Source organism: Acomys russatus, chromosome 8, assembly GCF_903995435.1.
Source record: "Acomys russatus chromosome 8, mAcoRus1.1, whole genome shotgun sequence".
Lineage (NCBI taxonomy): Eukaryota > Metazoa > Chordata > Mammalia > Rodentia > Muridae > Acomys > Acomys russatus.
This window is the reverse complement of record NC_067144.1, coordinates 30,401,162-30,415,042: the sequence shown is the minus strand read 5'-3', so window position 1 is coordinate 30,415,042 and position 13,881 is coordinate 30,401,162. Positions and strand designations below refer to the sequence as shown.

At 36.1% G+C, this 13,881-nt stretch overlaps 1 non-coding gene across 1 annotated transcript; it reads right to left on the bottom strand.

The window, feature by feature from the left end:
- Nucleotides 1–12,704: 12,704 nt before the first annotated feature.
- LOC127193499 (small nucleolar RNA SNORD88) lies at nucleotides 12,705–12,789 on the bottom strand. The gene has a single exon (XR_007831141.1). It is a non-coding gene; the product is annotated as a small nucleolar RNA SNORD88 (small nucleolar RNA).
- Between the last annotated feature and the right edge of the window lie 1,092 nt (nucleotides 12,790–13,881).

Here is a 13,881-nt window from a genome sequence, read left to right as displayed (position 1 = left end):
TTGCTATACTGTAAACCTTAAGGAATAATAATAAGAAAAAAAAGGACTTCATATATTCAATTCAGATATCATTAAAGAGTATTTTAAATATATGACTGGTTGAACGAATCAATGGGTAGATGGCCAACCTATAAGCAGGGAAGCCATTTATGATAAGTAGAACAGAATTTGCCCAGTGTCCTGTTTTTTATTTGTTCGTTTTGTTTTGCTCTGTTGTTTTTTTTTTTTGTTGGTTTTGACATTGTAATTGTTTTATTTTGCTTTGTTTTCAAGTTGATATAAGCTAGAGTTATCTGAGAATTCATAACAATTAAGAATATGTCTCTATATGATTCACATGTAGGTAAGCCTCTGAAGCATTTTCTTAATTAATAATTGATGTGCACTGTAAGTGATGCAAACCCTGAGCAGGTGATCCTGGGCTATATAAGATATCAGTTGAAGCAAGTCAGTGCTCCATCATGGCCTTCCTCCAGGTTCCTACCTCAACTTTCTTTCTATTCTAACTTCCCTTTGAGTTGGAATACAACTGAAAACAGAAATCAACTATTTCCTCCCCACACTATGCTGAAGGTCATGACATTTTATCACAGCAATAGAAATCCTAAGACAATGACTTATCAGAAGATAGATCACTTGGGCTATCAGAGCCCCATCTACTCACTTGAGAACTAGACTTCATTAAGAAACAAAGAATTCCTTATCACAGGAGCTCTTTCAAAACCAAGGAGAGTTCTCTGTATTAAAGCATCACATCTACCACAAAATAAGAAACTGACTGACCAAAAAGAGAGGATCTGCCTGAATTTTAAAAAGAAAATGAGGAAGGATCATGGCTTGTTCATTGATCATAGTGAAAGCATTATTTTACCAAAGTGGTACAAACAAGGGCACAGAGACATTGGAAGTTCAGTTAACCCCACTAACAGCAGCAGCCACAGGAAGTCGGAAATACATTAGCAGGTTTCTGAAGTTAGCATAGACATCTTATGCACAAGCATTGTATTTGGTTGAGAAGTATTACATGTATCATGGATGGAAGAGCACAATTCAAGAAGGTTTAGGAGAAAAATGAAAAAAAAAAATCCTTCTGTCCTCCTGTGATTTAATCCTACAACTTGGACACCTTTAAGAGTCTAAAATATAATATTTGTTGTGTGGTAATTTATGTGTGAAAGGTAAAGAAATATTCACTTTCTCCTCCTTGTTTAAGTATGTACCCACATAGAATATATTAGTATCATAGCCAGCAAACTCTTTAAGACTATGATCATATCAATGAAATACAAGAGCACAACATTCATATATGCTTATATCACCCACCTTGTGATATTTCATATATTAATAGTGGAAAACCATAATAACATTACTCAGATTTGAGGTATTTTCCCAAGCTTTTGAATCTCACATGGGAAGCAGCTCTCTACTTCTGTTGATAAAAGGATTGCTCTGCATGTTCCTAATCCTTGTTGTAATCCCAGCATTGGTAACAGCTTAGGTCCTGACATAAAAGAAAGTCATTTGACTCTCCACGTTTTACATTCTTGATTTATAAAAGCAAGCTTCATAAGCTATTTAGTCTAAATTATGTTTAGATTCAGAACTTTTTGCTTGCTTGAAGAACTATCAGAGCTAGTATCTATTACAACTATTCAACAAGACAGTGTGGCCTTAAGAGAGGGTTGTATTTGTTAGACAAAGGAAACTTCTTAGTTTGCAATTTGTTTTTTTATTTCTTTCCTGCCATGTGTAAAGGCACCAGAGGGAGAATAAAGAAGGCTGTACTGTGTTTGCCTGTTACTGTGACTGCTTTACTGTTCTGGTATCCTGGATATGATTGGATGACCTGACATTCCAAAAAAGAAACAACTTTTATCAATTGGTAACTGCCCAATATGTGCTTATTAAACCTTAGGAGACTGTCTAGCAAAGGACAGAACAGTTAGAGTCTCCTTCTATGAAAGAGACCATCTTATTCAGCGAGCAGCTCCCAACTTTGAGCCTCATACACATCAACATCCCCTTGACATTTTTTTTTATTGAAAAATGGGCTTTTCCATATAATATAACCTGATTACAGTTTTTCTTCCCTCTACACCTCCCACTTTTGTTCCCATTTCCTCTCCTAGCCCCTTTCTTTCATTAAAAAATAAGCAGAAATATAAAGGACAGTATATGAGATAAAACAAAACCAAACACACCCTAATGGAACAAAAATAAGAAAGAAGAGGGGCAAAGAAAAGACAAAAGAAATAATAAAGACAAAGAGACCAACTGCTTTAGATAACTCAGGAACCACATAAAAACACAAAATGCAAAGCCAAAATATATAAGCAAAGGAATTATAGGTTAAAAGATGAACAAAAAATGAAATTAAAAATTAAAATTAAAAGAGTAGATTGTTTTCCCCAGTAAGACTCCCCTGGATGAAACTAATTTTTCATGTGCAAATCATGTATGTTCTTTTTCTTTCAACTTTGAGACCCCATTGGGTGCAGACCCATGCATCCATTGTACATGCTTTCCAGTCTCTGTGGGCTCATAATGTACATTGGCTGTGCTGTGTTTAGAAGGTCTTGTATCCTTGGTGTCCTCCATCGTTCTGGCTCTTACATTCGTTCTACTACTTTTTCCACAGTGATAGATCCATATTTATCACCCTGCATAAAACAAGTCTAAATGGATCAAGGACCTTATCATAAAACTGGATACACTGACCCTGATAAAAGAGATGTGGGGAATAGCCTTGAACTTAGCACAGGAAACAACGTTCTGAATACCACACTATTAGCACAGATACAAAGTTTGAGGGGTGGTATAGAAACCTAATACAGTAGAAGATTCATAAAATGTATACATATAGGAAGGATCTCAATGATTGTCAAATAATGAGGGAGACAGAGCCCAAACCAGCCACTGCTTGTCACCAAATGAAGGTTTCAGTACCAAGAATTGGGTAAATCTAATCAGATTGTTGGTCAAAGAGGTCTTAGAGGAAGCGCCAAACAACCTACGCTGTTTCCAAGGCTACAAGTTGCTCTTCACTGGATGGGATTTTTGGTTCCCTCTCTCTTTTGGAAGTTTGCATGGTGCCTTCTTGTAGCAAAAAAGATATTCCTAATTCAGAGGCTTCTGGGTCCTATTTCTGAAGTGTATGGTGTTTTCAGCAATAGAGACTTATCTTCACCTCTAGGGAATAACCAAGGAGAAGAGCAATAGACGTATGATTTGGGAGTCTCTTGGATTGCCCTGGTCAACAACTCACAAGAGAGCTTCTCAGATCTGGTATTTTTGAAAGGAAAGTCTAGGCTATTGAGATGTCTTAGAAGGTAAAGTACTAGCTGCCAAACTGAAGGACCTGAATTTGATCCTTGGGATGTTCGTTATTGTAGAGAACTGATTTCTATAGGTTCTTCTGGAACACACACATCCATGCCATAGCTTACACATACACACACACACACACACACACACACGCACACACACACACACACACACACACACACACACATGAAAATTTAAAAATAAAAATGTCATTGAAAATTTAATTTACAAGTAATATTTAGCAATTTAGACACTAAATATCTTACTGAAAATTGGTGCCAAATTGAAATTAATAAAAAGGGTTTTTTTTGTATTTTTTCTTCAAAACATTTTTGTAAATAGATCCCATATAATAAGAGCTATATTTTAAGCCTGGTTGTACATGGTATCCTCTCATTTTATTGCCTGACATAACCTTCCATCATATATGTATTTGTTTCTCAACCCTTTATTAATTTCCTGTATCTGTATTTGCCAATTCTAATTAGTATAATTTTCTTCTGGAAAATAACCCTGGCTGATACAATTCCAACGAAGTGATCAAAGGTAACACTGCATAGAGCAGAGTCAGTGTCTGCGGGGTTGAAGTAAGGAAAAAAAGGTGTCAGTTTCTGCCAGAAGTACAGAAATCTAGTACAAGCATGAATAAGTTGACATTATACAAGATAATTGACATGGAATCTTTAAAAATATTAAGGGTTGGGGATCTGTTGAAGCATGGAGGGTTGAAAGCTCAGAAAACTGAATTAAACATTTGAATTATGAATCATGTGGCTCTTATTGGACTATATAATGCAACATTAACCCACTGGCCTCTGGGCTCAACATGGTACCTTTTTCTCTTGACCTGTCAGGAGCTAAAATTACATGAAGGAGACTTGTAAATGATAGATAAAGGAATTCCAGAAATCATGTTAGTAAAAGAAAATCTCACTGCAAAGGGTTTGAGTTACTGGTTGAGTAACTGTCTGAGTCCCCTAAAATTATACAGGCAATTGTCACTCTTGAAGGATGTCCACCAGAACTAAATGGTAGAGCTATTGCTGAATATACTCATCATCATGGTCATCAGCTGCAGAGAAATCAAACTCGAACTGGGATGCAAGCTTGTTCTCTGCTAGCCAACCCTTACAGTGTCAGAAGGTGCTATACAGACTAGTTGGAGAAAATAGCCACCAGTGGACTTACTCAGCTATAAATCCTGGGTGCAATAATACTAATAAGTCAGGCAAGATCAACCTACTGATGATATGGTGGCAAGTGTGTTATGGGGATGATTAGCTCCTTTCTGATTGGATCTGATGCCTGCACCAGTGAAACGAATTCATGCATGGCACTGAGTACTTACTTGATCAAATACTCATCACTGGGAAGGTCATAGGGCCTGGTAGGGAAGTTACTTTGCTAAATGATCAAACTGCCTTCTAAATACCAACTTGTGTGCCCATACATTACTGTTGCTATAAATTCACTATAGACAACTATCAGTTACTAGGTGAGAGAGACTTACAAGCCCACCCCTCAAAGATTTACAGGTACTTAAGGATTCTGAAGGAAAGGCTCACATGTCACATTTTGGGGAAGGCCATTTCTTTCCTAAATGTTTTATAGACTGCTAATAGTCAATAAAGAAGAAATGCTTGTTTTCTTCTTCAGTGGAACAGCCATCTATATGTTGCCCATATGTTCATAAATAATCTTTCACCCATGCTCCTATAAAGGCTCCTACTCAAACCCCTTCTCTCATCAAAGTAGACTTGATTCGAGTAGTTCCCTCAGGATTTACCACTGATGTCATCTCTGTAGTGAATAGACATTTGTTGTTTCCTGCAAAAAGATCAGATAACATCTCGTCCTGAATATGAGAAAGAACAAAAGATGAGTTTAGAAGAATCACTTACCTTGGCTATGCTATGGGTGATGAGACATGCCCCTGAAGCTAAGCTGTTTGAAGCTGGTGTCCATAGGGACAATCCTGATATGATCGTGCCTTCTTGATACAATAGAAGTTGCATAGCCCTAGCTATGCATAGAAACACATGATACTAAGTCTGTTGCATTTGAAGATGGAGTGAGGGGCTTTTTTATGAAGGCATGTCACCTAGTGAGATTGGGGAGAAGCTTAAAAGGCTGGTAAACCAGAGGATGTACAACACAAGATGAGCAGGCGCTGATGAGGAAATTGAGAGCAACAGAGGCAGCATTTTTGTCCATTCAGATGAAAGTTAAATGAGTTGATTCGGAACAAATCATGAAACTGGTTTAGGGCTTTAATGACTTTGCTGAGCCCTGTGATTAGACATATTTCTCAGGTAGGATAGGATTTAACAGATCTGAATGATTTAGTCTGGCATATAAACTGAATTTGCAAAGGGTCAAAACAATCAAGAGTGTATGAGAAAAAGTTAGAGCAGACAAGAGGGCTTGACTGAGTCACTTGAAAGCAATGTGGGCAAGATTTGTGCAGAGCCAGAGTTCCTAAGGAAAATAAATTGACAGAGCCAGATTTAGTGCTATGGACTTCTGGAAGGTTTGAACCTGAGCAAAATGTTAATGAAGTTATAAATGACAGAGCAGTGCAGGTTAAAAGGACACATTTTGTCTAGGAGAGAGTAGTTACACATCACACTGCACTCTATCCACAGCAATCTGTGTATACTTATTTCCTGCAAGAAAGTATTCTAGGAATGAAAATTATGAATTTTCACATTCTCTTTGTCTTTAGTAATGACCACATATGTATGGGATGTATTATTTTTTCTATAGACTACATAATATGAATGAACTTTCCATTAATGCTCATAATGTTTCACCAAGTGATGAAACATAGAAATCATCAAAACAAATATTAGATTTTACAGTCCAGTACAGAGGACAAGACATTTTTGGAAGTGCAGTTCATTCCACCATACTGCTTATTATTTGAAATATATCACACCTAATTTTCAAAGGAAAACAGGCCCCCAAATTCAAAGCAAAATAATTGTGTCTAGTCATTTTTATATAATCTGAGTCAATTTTTAATGATTAATGCTTTGATATCTCTGCCACTTCTCTCTGTTTGTTGGATGGATTCATAAATACTTCCATTCTAAAGGCACTGTGGAAGTTACATTGCTCCTCTAGTCAACAATAAATTCTAGCAGAAATTATAAACACTTAATAGAATATTTTATCTTGAGGTTGTTTAGGTGAATAGTTTAAGATAGATAATACCTCAAAGTAGACTTGAAGTAAACAGCAATCATAAATCATACTCTGCAGAGGGTATAAAAGTATTTCTTTTCACTTAACTCACCTATGTTTAACAGTGAATTTTATTGCAGTGGTAGAAATAGAAATAAATTAATAGGAGAACAGAATAATATAACCGTTATCTCTATTATAAAAACAGTCCATCTGATTTTTTTTCTGGGTTAAAGGGAATGAAAATTGTTAATCCAGATATCTACTAATCTCTGTAACAGAATATGAGCAATAGAAACCCACAGTTACACCCTAGAGACTGTTAGAGATTGTGGCCCTGGGGCAGCATCCAGTTGCATTCAGCACATTATAGTAGAAGAGGTTGGTAGAATAAGCCTGATCTTTATAGAGTGACCAGGAGACAGAGAAAAGTGCCAGACTCCCAGTATATAACTCAAAGACTCATCCCCAGGGACCTAGTCCTCTAAGCAGTCCTTACTTGAAGTTTCCACCACTTCCAAATAGTCCCATTAGCTGGGCAACCAAACCTTCAACACATGATGCTCCCAAGAACATTTAAGATCTAAACCATAATGGTACTGAATTATAAGTCTCCCCAATCATACAATGGAATCTCAAATCCAACATCTTAGAATCAGACAATATTTTGGAAATAGCTTCCAAGAGAAGAAATTAATATTATAATTCATCCGGTGGTCTTTGATCTATACCTCTATTGTCCTTCTAAGAGATGAAATTCATATAAAAGATAAGAAGTGTGATAGGTTATGGGGAGAACACAGACATCTGTAAACCAAAGAAAGAATACATTTATTCCTCTAAGACTTGGGAAGGAACAAGCAAGCACCACCCAGACAAGATTCATCCCTTCTGTGGTATTTTCTTATGATGGATCTGACAATTTAATACTAGATGACAGAGTGCATGGAGTAGGACCACATGGACAAAATCTTAGCAAGTGTCTGGTACAAAAAACACCCATTGGGTTGCATCTGCCATTATTGTTATTAAAACATAGATTTTTTTTAATTAGACTTGGATATTTTTCAAAGGATAATTCTACAACAAAATACAATTTTCCCATTAATACTTAAAACAAGTCAAAGAATGTGACCTGAAAAAATACTCCCTTAAAATAATAATTGCATATTAAAAGTGACTGAGAGGTAGCTAATCTATTATTTATCTTTTTAAAAAGGCAGAGAATGTAGATATTCCATAATTGTATCTACATTAAAAACACGTTAGAGCCAAATTGGTTTTCAAAGAATTCTCCAGGTATTTGTTTCAAATTTGTTTTTTTTAATGCATTACTTTATAGGTATGTTTGGTTTATGTCCCATCCTGAATGGATGTTTTAATTATTTTCTTCATAATAAATGTATATTTCTCTATGTTCACATCATAGGTGAAGTCTTAACTACTTTTTCCTTATAGTAAATAGTTCTGTCTTTTCAGTAGGAAGACCACACCAAAGAATAATTTTACATTTTAGAAAGCATTCAGATTCCTTTAAATCCAGCACACATATTCATTGCCATAGAACTTGCTTTTGGTTGTAAAATCTTGGTCTAACCAGGCAGCCAGAGTGTAATGACGTTGGGATAAAGGTTCACAACACAAGAAAACTCTGAACCAGCCTGTTGCCATGGAGTTCAGGTGAGGATGATGATCTGACTTAGTTGAAAAGTGGCTGATGTCAATAAACTGTAGAGTCTAAGATCTGAAAGCTAAACCAAGAGACAAAATGAACAACTGGTATGGAGGGAAGCAAGAGAACTAGCTGTGCCATAGGAATAGAATCACAGAGGAAGCAATCAGTACCTGGAGACATCTTTCTGTGTAATTCTGTCTGTGGGGCACTCACAAGCTTGTGCAGAAAACCACATGGTAAGTTGAAGAATCATGCCTTACCAGATGAATGAAAGGATTTGGTTAATTATTTATCTCTTTGATTATTTTATTATCTTTTTTTTCCCTCGTCTTTCTTTCTTTCTTTCTTTCTTTTTTTTTTTGATTTTATTTTATTTTTTATTTTTTTAAAATTTATTCTTGTTACATCTCAATGTTTATCCCATCCTTTGTATCCTCCCATTCCTCCCCCCGCCCCATTTTCCCATTATTCCCCTCCCCTATGACTGTTCCTGAGGGGGATTACCTCCCCCTATATATTCTCATAGGGTATCAAGTCTCTTCTTGGCTACCTGCTGTCCTTCCTCTGAGTGCCACCAGGTCTCCCCCTCCAGGGGACATGGTCAAATGTGAGGCACCATAGTACGTGAGAAAGTCATATCTTGCTAGCTACATCCAGGATCTGATTATTCACATAATGACAGTCCAGGGAAAACAAACAGAAAAACTGAAATATAAAAAATATAATTTAAAGTAATAAATAACTTTTTCGTTTCTTAAATATATTCTGGTCCTGGTCCTCGTACATCTTCACGTCTCCTTTATATAAGTAGGGAAGTTATGACCTTTATTTGTACTATGAAGTCCACCCTGATATCAAAACCCAATTCCAGTCTTAGGGGAAATCTAAAAGCCTTGACAGTCACTCAGTATTTTCAATCATGGTTGTTGATTTGATTCACAGCCTTGATTACTGGGGATATGCATTCATTGTGTTGGTTTTTGCTTGTGTTTTGCCTTTACTAGTCTAGGCACATATTTTTATTTCTAACATACATAGTTCCCTCAGTTTTAGATACCTATTTTATCATTGCTGGTCTTCAAATCAGATTCACATCTAACAGCCAGATATATGAGGTTTACATTCAAAGCTAAGTAATGTAGATGATGTAGGGTTTGGCGGTGCAACGTGATATAAATTGCAAGTAATCTATTTGAAGTTTAGTCTTTCTTTTGGTAATTTATGGAGTTTATTCAGAAGAGTCAGTTTGTTAGACTTATTATTTCAATTCTTTGAGGAGTGATTCTGAGGACTTTCCAGGAATCTCAAACTCATTGATTAGAGCCTTGAAATTTCTCGATCACTTGATCAGTTCACCAAGTTAGAACAGTCTGAGAAAGAGCCAGGAGATGCAGACTGGTGCACGTCTTTGACAAAAGTTATTGTTTTAACTGAGTGGTCGTTTATGTGGCTGAATTCAGCTGAGTTCATCTCTGTGATGAACTCTTGCCTTAATACAAGTTTAAAAGAGAAGAGTAGCTGATAAAGTACCTGCAGTCCAAACCTCTAATGCATTTTCCCATCATTCCTTCTGCTCCCTCACAAAAGCATCTCAGACTGCAATTGTCCTCAACACACTTTGGCCAGCTCAGTTGTTTATACAGCGATGCTTCCATTGAAACATCTCATCTCTTCTTTTCTTCAACAATCTACATTTTTTCCCTTCAAAAATATCCTTATTTTACTTGTTTTTTTTCTTTTCAAGCTGAAGGACCTGTGCTTTCTGAAGGCTATTATGATGATCAAGATGAATCCAGATAGCGATTTCTCTTAAGGCATTTCTCTTAAGGCAATTGTCTACAATTTTCTCTGGAACCACAAGAGGGTTAGAGAGGAAGATATGTGCCTTCCCCCTGCCCCCTAGAAGACTGTTATTATCCATGTAGAAAACTGACCTTCAGATCTGGAAGGCTAAAAACAAGAGAGACCATGGAACATGCAGTTCTATGAAGCTAAAAGTACCTATCTCTTAACGTAAAATCTATCATATAATATGTACTCTTCTCTCTCTCTCTCTCTCTCTCTCTCTCTCTCTCTCTCTCTCTCTCTCTCTCTCTCTCTCTCTCTCTCTCTCTCTTTAGTTTCAACATAAAAATTTCATGAAAGTGGAAAAAGTTTAAGCATATTCTACCAAAACTGAACTGGACATGGTATCTTCTGTAATAGCTGGTAACTCTGTAATAGCTGAAGGAAGTGCCCACCAGATGAGCAAGAAATCATGAATGTAGATGATTTCACCTGCAAAATTAGAACAGTGTTTCACCAGAAATTCCATGGAGGTTTTAGTATATTTCTGTTATCCTTATATGCTTGTATGTGAGATACATAACTTCCAACTTTTTATTAATAATCTTCCCAACAGAATTACAATCTACCAAGATTAAGAATGAAAACTACAATATTCCATGAGTCCACATTCTTTCTCACAGTAACTCTGTTTCTACAATTAAATAATTGATGATTAAATATGAGGAAGAAGCCAACCCAATATTGTATGGGCTTCCAGAGAAAGATTTAGTCATTCATTATATTATCAAAGGCCTTCCCCCCAGCATTATTCATTTCCTTTATATCCCTTGCCTTTTAATTTTTAAAAATGTGTGTGTGTGTGTGTGTGTGTGTGTGTGTGTGTGTGTGTGTGTGTGTGTGTGTGTGTGTGTGCCCACCCTTGGATATGCCATGGTGCTTAAGTAAAGGGCAAGAGAAAACTTATTGAAGTCATTTCTCTCTTACCATATGGATCCTGACATTCGAATCCAGGCCTTCAGGCTTGGCAGCAATCATTTCATCAGCTTGCTGGCCTTATGCTTTGTTTGGTAACAGGAATGATGAAACAAAAATAAAAGGACCTTGGGTATCAAGTCTCTTCTTGGTAGCCTGTTATCTTTCCTCTGAGTGCCAGTCATAGGGGAGGGGAGTAGGAGGGAAAATGGGAGGGAAGGAGGAATGGGAGGATACAAGGGATGGGATAACCATTGAGATGTAATATGAATAAATTAATAAAACAAAAATTTAAAAAAAGAAACAAAAAGCAAAAAATAAAAAAAATAAATAAAAGGCCCTTTGAAAGGACCTTTTCATATATATATATATTTTAAAAAGGCAGTATAATAAAGTAGAGAACATGACCAAGGCTTTAAATGAATACTTTTACTTCATTGATTTTCTAAATACAAACTGCTATAGTCTAGTCTACTGACTTTTCATGAGTAATTCAATGGAATTCACCTCTTATGAGCCTGCAATAAGGCAGTTTACTGTCATACATCTTACACTATGCTATGGTAACAGCCCCACTGACTACCCAGTCTTCACTGTGCATCAGCAAAACTAAATTGATTCAAATCTAATCCTGTTCTGTGGTATGTTACTAGCACTTTCAAAGATTCTGTTGAACTTATTCTATATAAACAATGTCACTCATCCAAGCAGCATTGCCCTATATACAGAAAGATTATTTTTCTTTCTTTTTGCTGAGTCTCTCCCCACCCTCTTTTCTTAGGACCCATGTGACTGTGTACCTCAGGCTGGCTTCAAACTTGCAATCCTTCTACCTCAGCTTCAAGAGCCCTAGGGTATAAGCCTGTGCCATGATGGGCAGGAAAAATGTACCTATTTACTTCAGGAACAGTTTGTCGATAGTTTCACAGAGGGTAGAATTTAAATCTTTTGTGCAGGGTGTATTTTCGATAACACCTGGCCCAGATCCCTCTTTCTGAGTGAGAGCTGAGAAGTTTGGGGAAGTCGAGCTCATTCTTACATAAATGAACCTATGGTAGAAGTTAGAGTGTGAAGCAGCTTTCTCAGCTGTGCTAGTTCTGTGAAAGATAGCTCCATTTCTGGCCATTCAAAGTAATTGACAAAAATTTGACTATTTGAAGAAGAAAACACATAAGCTCATCATTCTCATCTGTATTCTCCTATGATTTTCAGTTAAAATTCAAGGATGGGTATACTTGGTAAATTATAAAACAGAAGATTTTTGTTTATGTAATTTTAATTTTTAAGATATTTAGTATTATTGCTTCAAAGATAACTTAAGGTAATCTTATACTTAAATATCAGTTATCAAAATATTAATAAAATATACATCATAGGAAAGGCTAGTCTCTATATGGTATAGTAATGATGAAATTGTCCTCAAAACTGACTGACAATGTGCCTCTTCCTAGGTTTTTCTGGTTATCCTACTAGAATTTTCTGTATATATATATATAGGTTTTTCTTAGAATCACTTTTAGCATATACCCTTGACATATTCAATCTAAATTCAGTATCAGAGATTATCATAGCACTAGTGACTCAATCAAGAAAGTTTCCTATGCTTAGAGTGAAGAAAAATTTCATTGAAATTGTGATTACCATTGTACTTATAAACACTAGACTGTGTTATAATTTGTGTTTTAGCTTCAGTAATCTGAACATTTTATAGCAGCGATTGCATGAAAAGAAAATTATTTTCCTTTTGTTTCTGTTAAGTCTCCTCAGATCTCTGGTATCAAAGGTCCTAGAAGCACCATGTCCTCAAGGATGTCAGAGCTCAGTGCTGGACATTGTGTGGGGGGGTTGGGGATAAGGAGTCTTTTACTGGAGACAAACTCAAGATAAAACATAGTTCTTTTCCTTCTAGAACTTTAACTCTTTTTCATGCAAATATTTAACCAATTCTCTTCATGCCTACTAATTTTTAAATTTCCCCTCTGTGTGTATTTGTGGTGGTGAATGACCCATAGGTCATGTGGGGAGACCAGAGGATGCCTTGTAGGAGTCATTTTCCTCTCTCCACCATGTGGGTCCCAAGGACTGAACTCAAGTTGTTAGGATTTGTCTCAGGCACCTTCACCTGCTAAGCCATCTCAAAGGCTCTGAGATGGTTATTTTTACTGAGGTGTGTGTGTATGTGTGTGTGTGTGTGTGTGTGTGTGTGTGTGTGTTTAATAATGCACACAATAAAACCCTAATAAAATACTCATGTGGAGATGCTGCACAAAATGATTATTCTATTATGGCTTAACTAATTGGAGCATAGTTTTTGAAAATATTCCATCTAAAGTCAATGTCTAATACTTAACTGTTCCTAAACAAAATAATCAAAGGTATAAGTAGGTGCTAGAGTCTTATATAAGCTAGTATATATACATGAATAACTTTTGATAGCTACTTAAAGACATAAAGAATTAAGATTTTGCATTGTGAAGAGGAGTTGGGTGATTATTAGTAGGAAAAAGAAATTATTTGATAGAATTTACTCAGAAAAGCCATGGAAGTCATTCTAAGTAGTACAACATGTCAAGAAATATTCAGTGTAGAAAATTTTTTACTAGAAACCTATTTTTATTACAGAAAATATAAAAATAAAATGGAAATGAGAATAAACTTTATTGACTGCAAAACTATAGTAGACAGAGGCAGTACAGAACTTGGACATTCTGTCATTTTATTGGAATTTTCATAGTTCACCACTATTTATATGAATATTTAGATGTTATATGTTGCTGTTTTTTTGAGACCAGAGGAGTTTCTGGTAGACAGCAAATGATTTACTTCGAGGCCATGCTGTTTGGTGCATGGAACATTCTAACTTCAGCTTCAGAGCCCCAATGCTGATTCCACCCTCATAATCTCTAACACTTCTGCATAAATAACTGTACAGAGAC